The sequence below is a fragment of the Garra rufa genome, chromosome 4, assembly GCF_049309525.1.
Source record: "Garra rufa chromosome 4, GarRuf1.0, whole genome shotgun sequence".
Taxonomy (NCBI): domain Eukaryota; kingdom Metazoa; phylum Chordata; class Actinopteri; order Cypriniformes; family Cyprinidae; genus Garra; species Garra rufa.
The window spans coordinates 37,768,358-37,779,010 of record NC_133364.1 but is presented as its reverse complement, the minus strand read 5'-3'; positions in this window follow the sequence as shown (position 1 = coordinate 37,779,010).

The window sequence follows — 10,653 nt, the reverse complement described above, 5'->3', positions numbered from 1 at the left end:
GTTGGCAGCAAGATATATCATATCTTTCACTAACTCAAACATACCAAGGTCAATCTGCACCAAACTTCATATGTTTGATGAAAGTGGTGGCCTGAACACATCTACATGCCAATAATCAGTTATAGGCATAGCGCCACCAGCTGGCAGCAGGAAATTTGGCACATTTAAGTGACTTTGACATATTTCTCCTATTTTTACTGTATTAAAAGCATACTACCCACCATTTGCTGTGTTCCTAAAGCCACCGGTCGGCGGTGAGCCCGTGTGCGAGGGCCCGTTCATCGCTGCTTGCAGCTTTAATTATTATTATTCTTCTCCGGAATGAATCGCATTTTTGAGGGCCTAAACATACCCGAAAACTCATGAAACTTTGCACACACATCAAACCTGGCGAAAATGGACGTCTGATATGGGTTGCAGAAGTGGGTGTGGCAAAATGGCTCAATAGCGCCACCTTTACACGTTCCGCGGTGTGCGCATTCAGCTGTGATTCACGTACATGCACGCAAATCGGTACACACATGTAACTCACCAATACCTACAAAAAAGCCTCCTGGGACAAAATCCGAAACCCAACAGGAAGTCGGTTATTATTAATTTTCTTAGCAAAATTTGTGTCATTTTTGCCATTTTCAGGCGTCATACTTGAACGAACTCCTCCTAGAGATTTATTCGGATCAACACCAAATTTGGTGAGTCTAATCTAAAGCCCTTTGTGACGTTAAATTGCGAAGATCTAGAGTTTTCATCAGAGGGCGTGTCCGTGGCGGCCTCGCAAATTTCGATGTTTCGCCATGAAAAAGGAAGTTGCTATAACTCAGGCATACAATGTCCGATCTGTCCCAAACTTCACATGTGTGATAACACTCCTGACCTGATGACATATACATGTCCATATTCAGTTATAGTCATAGCGCCACCTGTTGGCAACAGGAAGTGACATCTTCACGCTGCAACAAACTTCTCCTAGAGATTTATACTGTAGTGCATGGAGCCAATCAGACATGAAATAACTAGTTATATTCCTTAAATGACTTCTCCCCCATGATTAACACCTATGTGCTATGAGCCAGTCCTTTGTTCACTATCCAGCTCATCCCCCCACCATCAAGATAAGACTCCTACCAGAAATGCAGGGAAAGATAGACTTTCCTTATTCAGACATGCAGTCCCACATACAGTTATATAGAAATGTACACGTATCAATCTGTTACCTTTTCTTATATTGTTGTTTCTGTTATGTATGTCAGCCTCAAACATTAATCCGCAATAGGTGAATTATTGTGCATGCTAAGACTCACGTTTAGAATCACTCAGTCAACCGAGAAGATTCATAGATCATGTTTGGTGTCTATGAGCAGCATTTATTATTCCCTTAATGTTAATGTTTGTGGCATATTAATAACTCCTTGCTTTATATGTATTATTGAACTTTTGAAAGTTTTGTGGCCAAACAACCAATCAGCTTCCACATGCGAAACAACATTTTGAGAGACAAAGACTTTCAATCTTCCCTCCAAAACTCAGATCAACCGGATTGGACAAGGTCCAACTGTGGGCGTGAATGACCTACAGGTTTATAAACCTTCCCTCATCTCTCTCACTCGCTTGCTTTTGCCTTCGGGACACAAAGACACGTCACCCGCACCTCCCCCCAGATCCATGGGGGGGGGGGGGGGTCTCACCTAGCGGAGGAGATGATGAGGCCTGCAATACTGGAAAGGACTTTCTGAACTGAACACAAACGGAACAATGCACAACAACAACAAGCTTGCAAGTATCCGTCCTTTCTACAAACGTAGATAGCTGCGTTTAAGGCGTTTTATAAAAGAAACGATTTCAGGATGTTCAGAACCGTTTCATTCCTGTCCCTTTGCAAACTCACTTTCTCTCTCTCTCTCTCTCTCTCTCTTACTCTCTCTCTCTCTCTCTCTCTCTCTCTCTCTCTCTCTCTCTCTTACTCTCTCTCTCTCGCGCGTTCTCTGTCTATTTGTGTTTTATGTACGTTTGTCTATGTGCGATCGTTTGTAAGTAGAATAGTTTAATAAACAACCATATATTCACATATAATGATTCTCTGTGCTGAATGCTTACATTACAAAGTCACTTAAACTGTTTCGATCTCATATTGCTACCTTAAGCCCTATTCTGTTCAATTGTTTTAACTCCGTTCTGGTTAGTAAAAACGCGTTGCCGTGACGACGGGCCAACGTCAGAGTAATGGGTATCGCTGAATAATTTGCTGGACAAAGAAACCAGTCGATATCGTTATTACTGTTACTGATCAGAAACTGGAAATTGCGTATATTTAATGACGATTATTATACACGATTTCCTGTGAGTTAAACTACTTTCCCTGACTGAAATGTATGTTTTAAATAACTCATTTCATCCTATTCATTGGTCGTAAGACCTGGTGGAGTTTGCAGTGTATATGTGATGAGAGGAACAGTCTCATACATATACACACATATATTGATCATCTTAAATTCTTTGAGCTAACCAAAATTCTCTACATTTAATTGGTGGAGAATGCGGGCAGTTTTAAACTATGTGATGTGAGCAGCTCAGGAATAATTTGTGTGTCTGCATGCTTGTGTATTCAAACTCGGCTCGCGACTCGCGTCTCTTTTGTTTGTGTGTGTGTGTGTTAGAACGGTGTGGCCAAGCCCACCTTTAACACCTTCACAGATGTTTGAGCCTCTCGCACAGAGAGACTAAACCGCTGTTGAAGATGTAACTTAACTGCAGTTTATATATTGACCCTATAAAACGAAGAAATCTTTTATAGAGCGTCCTAAAGCCACCCTAAATTGAGCGAAGAAAACCTCTATTTTTGCGTGAAGAAGCTGATTGAGCGATGTTCCTCTTTCACCTTACAATGGCCATATCTTTATATTTTGAGTGTAGATAGATTAGCCATTGATGTGCACTCCAATGCTAATCAGCTATCTTGCTCCTTTGGGTTAAAACCTCAGCTTAGCTAACTGATTTGGTTGACCCCGTTTGCTCGTCGAATAGATTTAATATAGTAAACAACTTCGCGTTATTACTGTACAAATCTTGATCGAGTGTTATTTATTTGTTTTGTGCAAAGCACATACAAGTCTTGTGTCAGCAGGCTGACTCAAGATCAAGGTGCACGCATCGTAACTAAGCAACCTTTTAATAGTGTAAGCATCCTATTAAGTTAAAGTTTGCAAAACATGTACCTGTGTTCAGTAAAACGGACACAAGAAAGATACACCCGCGATCACGCATCGCCATGGTAACTGCGCTTAGATGTGCGTTCAAATCCACACAAGGTGGAATCTGAAATCCCGCATAAAAGGTATTTCCTTCTATTAAAAGATAGAAGTCTGTCTAAAACCTCTTCCAATACCTATGCCTGATTTCATATTATTTTTATTTTTTTTTATTTTTATTTATTTTTCTTTGAGCAACAACGCTTATAGATAGTCCCAGTCAGTCTCTCCCTTCTCTTTTCCTTTTGATGTTACATTATTAATTATTGTTATTTAAACCATAATGATAATTAACATAATGTATGTTTTTTCTCTTGTGTGTGTGATTTAATTTTAATTATTTCACCGCCTTAGATTCAACTCTCCCTTTAGCAATTATAATCGTATTTGCTCATTTTAAATTTTTGATTAAACAGTCTTGATTTAAATTTAAACTTTGACCAAATCGATCAAGTTGCACTCTCACTACCCCGGGTAATTCGGCCCATCCCAGGGGGGCCTTTCTCTCTTTTGCTCTCTCAGCTCTGCCATTTCCCAGGTGTGACGACTCCATAGCGCCCCCACCCGGTGGGCCCCGTCACTGACCTCAGGGCTGGCAGTCAGCTCACTTTCTCTCTTTTGCTTTAACCCTTTATACCTCTCTTTCTGATGGATTTTGTTTTTATTTTTCTCCCTATTAGAGACTGAACCTGTCTGAACATCAGTGAAATCTTTTGGTAACTACACCGATGAACTGAATAGCTCCAAAGTTAATCGCTCATCATTAAGTTTACTCATAGTTTCCTGTGTTTACCCACACAAACTATCTGACCCCTTCTTTACAGCTAGGATAATAAGCGTTTAGTTTGCGTCACCATCTGATGACATCAGTTAAGTACGCAACACATAGCAACATTTTAGCTCATTAGTTCTGTACGGACTTGCATTGGCTCGTTGTGCTTTGTCTCTCCCTCTCTATTTGTGTCAACATGTCACCATCCAGTCTCGCCATCCAGTCCAGACAAGGCAAAGAGGCCATCCTGCCCTGGGTCTAGTGACTACAGCCCCTGAGCGGAGAACAGCCAGACGACCACGCACACAGGCGAATGGATCACGATCCAGTCAAGAGCTACGGCTGCAGAGAACCAATCAACTCATCTACAGCCCGGACCATCAGTGACCACGCCCTCAACAAGATCGTCTGACTAAAGCCGCAGCGGAGAAAGCTTCACCCACGACGGAACCAGGACAGCGCGCAGAACCGCCTAGACCATCTGGATGTTCAGAGATAGCGGATGAAGAGGACAAGGACCTACACGAGGAGAGAGGAGAAAAGCTTCAAGACATGCCTGCAACACCCCCACAGACTGAGCGCAGAGAGCAGTACAGGAGAACACTCCTAAACAGCGGAAGCTCTCTTTACAATGAACCCAGCACACCTTAAAGAACTCAAATTCTTGCAGATAACAATATGAACAAACAGGAGAGCTCAACACAAAATCTCTCCCGGGCCTAACAGCCCACCGTTCACACCTCACACGCCAGCAAGCTGGCCGGGAATCTGACAGCTGTCACCACAAAACGCTGTCTTCCTGAACACTGCAGTAGGCCACAACACACGCCTGTCTGCAAAACATTGACTTTTAAGCAAGAACATTTGCCCAGTGTGACCACGAGACAGATCTGCTTAGCTCCACCTCCAGCTAACAGGACCCCAGCCATTTGTACCAGCAGTCAAAACTGTCAAAACTGAATACACCAGCTAAGAACACGACTGCTACGACCAGCATCTGAGCCTACGTGAGACAACGCGACAGGCACCAAGGGAAGATGGCATCAACGCCAGAAAATCTTTCCCCTCAGATATCCACATCACACTGTGAGTCACCACCCAAATGCTACAGCCTTCTTCCGTACAGCGATTGCTCGATTCAGCGGACTCTACAGACCGCCGGAAAACAGCCAAGCACCAGAAGGCAATAAAGATTAGCAAAGTGATTGTCCAGCTGCCCCATGCCAAGGGGGGACGTCTGACTGACCAAGGTGAACAAACATACAGTGGTGTATGGGAGCTGAACACGCAGCGACATCACTGTGTGGGAGTGATCTGAGATCAGTGCAGGCCAACACTGAGGACACCTGTGCTCTGAACTTAACCTGGAATAGACAATGCAAAACCTGCTACGTCCTGTTTCTCACAGCCCTACGATACTCCCTCAACTGCGAGAAAGCCTTGCTAGATAAGATTACTCCCAGATGTTTACACTCTGGCGAACGAACTACCTGCATTCACCAAAAGGGGTCACTGTTCGGCTCAAAACACAGTGTGGCTAAAACCCTAACGCTGCACACACATTCAATGGAATACGTGAAGCAGTGCCCACTCTAGAAGCCACACCCCCTTTCTGAAAAGTAATCTTTGCAGTGTACATACCATTCAGGTATTTCAAAGACTTTAAACAATTCCGTCATGAAGAGCCTAAAGGAAAATGGCCACTCAGAAATGGTGCCAAGCTGCTCTCCACATATGACGATGATGCAGAACTAATGTCATGTACAAGGCTCTCAGCAGAGCCCAGCACCCAGATGACAATAGCTGCGCTGCACAAGCCATCCAGCGATGTGCCAAGCACACCAGAAGACAAAGGGAATCACAGAGACCTGCCACCACTGTGTGATGTTTATAACTGTCAATGCCTGCAGACCAAGGATCCCACGCACACAAACCCATGTGCTCATAGACCCAAGAGCGAGGCAAGACACGCCCAGAGCAGGTACCTAGTGGAAAACGACAAGCCTGTCCCACTGCAACACCTTAAGCCGGGCCACCTGACATCACAGCACGAGTGACGGCAATCGGATCAACCCTTGTGTCACAGCAAGTCGCAAGAACTCCCTCTGAAAATTACTAACCTGCATAGACTCAAAGTAGGCTAAGCTCAGTTTCAAACAACACCACTCAGTTTGAAACAGACGAGCATCAACAACTGTTCCAGACAAGCAGTGCCATCACAATAAGAACATTTACATGCTATTCGTGGAAAAACAGTGAAAGGCCCAGAAAAAAAAAAAACTGAGGGATTTTGTGACTGCCTAAGGTTTTCAACAACAAAAAACCCACCCACCCAACCCAAGCATCGCTTCTAAGCCACAAGCAAACCCCTCACGCTGCTACGCCGCCTGCATCACACCCATGCACACTGGCTCCACCTACAAAATAGCTCTGCTAAAGCAGCCTCCACTGCTCCCAAGCAATGCTGACACTTTGCACTGTCCGACCACACTAAGGCACTAAGCCGAAAACAACTCAGTGATGTCACACACATGCCGCATCTAGATGACACATCCTCACATTTGTTCCTGATAACCAAACACCGCCACAGCTCCCAGCTTTCCAGGAACAAAGGGGGGTCATTGCTGATGTATGCCCAAGATGCACCGTGCAGAATACACCAGAGTACCAAAGCCACTACCAATGCAAAAGTGGCGCACTGCCAAGCATGCAGTGACAGAGGACATCAGAATATGCTAAGTTTGATGCCAGCTCGAAACCAGCGGATTTCAAACGACACAGCCTCTCTACGATGCAAAGCAGTCAGTCGACGAGAAACATCTGTGAACGTTTACCACCAGATGGCACCAGAAACGACACCCGTGTCAACTAAGAGACCACCCGTGTCACCACCTACACTGCTCACCAGTACTTCAGTGAAACATGCCCGAGTGCGACACCTGCATCCAAAGAGCGCAGGAAGCCAAAAGCATGCCGCAGCCAGCGAGATTCACAATAGGAACTGTGAACCAGCGTGTCTCGGACATCCAGCCCTGCCACTCACCAGGACCAACTGGAGACTCAGCAGAGTACAGAGAACGGCATCCTTCAGCCTAAAGCAGCCAACGGCCTGCAATGGCAGAGAAAGGAACAGCAGGACCGCGACAAATGGACAACTCACATCCAGCCTGGACAACCAGGAGCTGAGCAGCATCGTCTTCTCCTTGGCCCACACCCTCAAGGGCCTCAGACAGGAGGTAAATGAACTGAACCTGCAAGTCTCCGAGTACCAAAATTAACCGACACCCACAAGGACAGCTGGACACGCCTGCTTTTCCAGAACAGAGTTTCTGATGCTAACAAAGAGCTCCTTGAATGAAACTCCACTGAGAAGTACTGAAAGGTAAACTTCTGACTCCTTGCCCAACGCAACACCGCATTAGACTTCCTAAAAGGAAAAAGCATCCCATGAGACTAGCCGACACCTCAGGAGCAGCCAGACAATGTTGAATGGAGCAACGGGCCCACAGGCCCAACAGCAAAACCCCTACAAACACAACTCAGACCCGCTCAAGTCAGTGTCGACACCCCCAACATCAGACGCCTGATGACATTTGAGCAAAACAGCGGGATAACAGACACCTGCTGCCCTCCTGCACCCTAACCGGGTCCATCGGAAACTTCTTTACACTACAAAATCTTTACGACAATTCTCTGCGAACCCTGGAACTACCTGCCCTCTCACAAGTGAGAGTCCAACCAGCGATTCCAGACTGCAGGGACCACAGATACTAGATAACAACCACCTGACACAGACCAACCTGGGTCAGGATGACAAGTGACAGTGCCTCGACACCTGCTGCACAAAGCTCGAGGACCCATACCTTGCCACTGTCTATATTATCACACCTGATAACGTCGACCACGGCACCACAGCCACTCCTTGAAGCACCAACCTCCAGAGAGCCACCTCTCTCTTCTAGCCAGGAGTGCCGGGTGCATGCCTGATTGTTCCGCACCTTTGACGTCGCTCGCTGTTGTCTGTTGGACGGACAACAACGTTCGAAAGAGGGGATATGTAGTGCATGGAGCCAATCAGACATGAAATAACTAGTTATATTCCTTAAATGACTTCTCCCCCATGATTAACACCTATGTGCTATGAGCCAGTCCTTTGTTCACTATCCAGCTCATCCCCCCACCATCAAGATAAGACTCCTACCAGAAATGCAGGGAAAGATAGACTTTCCTTATTCAGACATGCAGTCCCACATACAGTTATATAGAAATGTACACGTATCAATCTGTTACCTTTTCTTATATTGTTGTTTCTGTTATGTATGTCAGCCTCAAACATTAATCCGCAATAGGTGAATTATTGTGCATGCTAAGACTCACGTTTAGAATCACTCAGTCAACCGAGAAGATTCATAGATCATGTTTGGTGTCTATGAGCAGCATTTATTATTCCCTTAATGTTAATGTTTGTGGCATATTAATAACTCCTTGCTTTATATGTATTATTGAACTTTTGAAAGTTTTGTGGCCAAACAACCAATCAGCTTCCACATGCGAAACAACATTTTGAGAGACAAAGACTTTCAATCTTCCCTCCAAAACTCAGATCAACCGGATTGGACAAGGTCCAACTGTGGGCGTGAATGACCTACAGGTTTATAAACCTTCCCTCATCTCTCTCACTCGCTTGCTTTTGCCTTCGGGACACAAAGACACGTCACCCGCACCTCCCCCCAGATCCATGGGGGGGGGGGGGGTCTCACCTAGCGGAGGAGATGATGAGGCCTGCAATACTGGAAAGGACTTTCTGAACTGAACACAAACGGAACAATGCACAACAACAACAAGCTTGCAAGTATCCGTCCTTTCTACAAACGTAGATAGCTGCGTTTAAGGCGTTTTATAAAAGAAACGATTTCAGGATGTTCAGAACCGTTTCATTCCTGTCCCTTTGCAAACTCACTTTCTCTCTCTCTCTCTCTCTCTTACTCTCTCTCTCTCTCTCTCTCTCTCTCTCTCTCTCTCTCTCTCTCTCTTACTCTCTCTCTCTCGCGCGTTCTCTGTCTATTTGTGTTTTATGTACGTTTGTCTATGTGCGATCGTTTGTAAGTAGAATAGTTTAATAAACAACCATATATTCACATATAATGATTCTCTGTGCTGAATGCTTACATTACAAAGTCACTTAAACTGTTTCGATCTCATATTGCTACCTTAAGCCCTATTCTGTTCAATTGTTTTAACTCCGTTCTGGTTAGTAAAAACGCGTTGCCGTGACGACGGGCCAACGTCAGAGTAATGGGTATCGCTGAATAATTTGCTGGACAAAGAAACCAGTCGATATCGTTATTACTGTTACTGATCAGAAACTGGAAATTGCGTATATTTAATGACGATTATTATACACGATTTCCTGTGAGTTAAACTACTTTCCCTGACTGAAATGTATGTTTTAAATAACTCATTTCATCCTATTCATTGGTCGTAAGACCTGGTGGAGTTTGCAGTGTATATGTGATGAGAGGAACAGTCTCATACATATACACACATATATTGATCATCTTAAATTCTTTGAGCTAACCAAAATTCTCTACAATACAGATCAACACCAAAATCGGTAAGTCTAATCTAAAGGCCTTAGTGATGTTAAACTGCGAAGATCTTGAGTTTTCGGTGAAGGGCGTATCTGTGGCGGCCTGACAAAATTTGATGTTTCGCCATGGAAATAGAAGTTGTTATAACTCAGCCAAAAAATGTCCAATCTGCCTCAGACTTCACATGTTTGATAAGAATCCGGGCCTGAACACATCTGAATGCCAATATTCTCTCATAATCATAGCACCACCTTTTGGCAACAGGAAATGACTTAAACTCCTCCTAGAGATTTAATGATATCAACATTATATTTGGTCAGTCTAATCTAAAGGCCTTAGGGATGTTAATTTGTAAAGATCTTGAGTTTTCGTTATAGGGTGTGTCCGTGGCGGCGTGACAAATTTTGATGTTTCGCCATGGACATAGAAGTTGTTATAACTCAGCCATAAAATGTCTGATCTGCCTCAAACTTCACAGGTTTGGTAAGAGTCCTGGCCTGAAGACACCTAAAGGCCAATATTCAGATATTATCATAGCGCCACCTGTTGGCAGCAGGATATATCATATCTTTCACTAACTCAAACATACCAAGGTCAATCTGCACCAAACTTTATATGTTTGATAAAAGTGCTGGCCTGAACACATCTACGTGCCAATAATCAGTTATAGGCATAGCGCCACCAGCTGGCAGCAGGAAGTTTGGCACATTTAAATGACTTTGACATATTTCTCCTATATTTACTGTATTAAAAGCCTACTGCCCACCGTTCAATGTTTTCCTGAAGCCACCAGTCGGCGGTGAGCCTGGGTGCGAGGGCCCTTTCATCGCTGCTTGCAGCTTTAATTAATGTTTTTACTGGAAAAGCAAAAATGGCTATTTATTTGACAAAAAAGACAAGTAGAACGTGAAGTCTTGAATTTCTAAGAGTCTAATAAAAGTAAGAATAATTTTTGATTTTCTATTTTAGAAAAATATAGAAGAATTTGAAAATGTATGGAATTATAAACAAATGTTATGCTCTGTTAAATATGTAGTAATTTTTG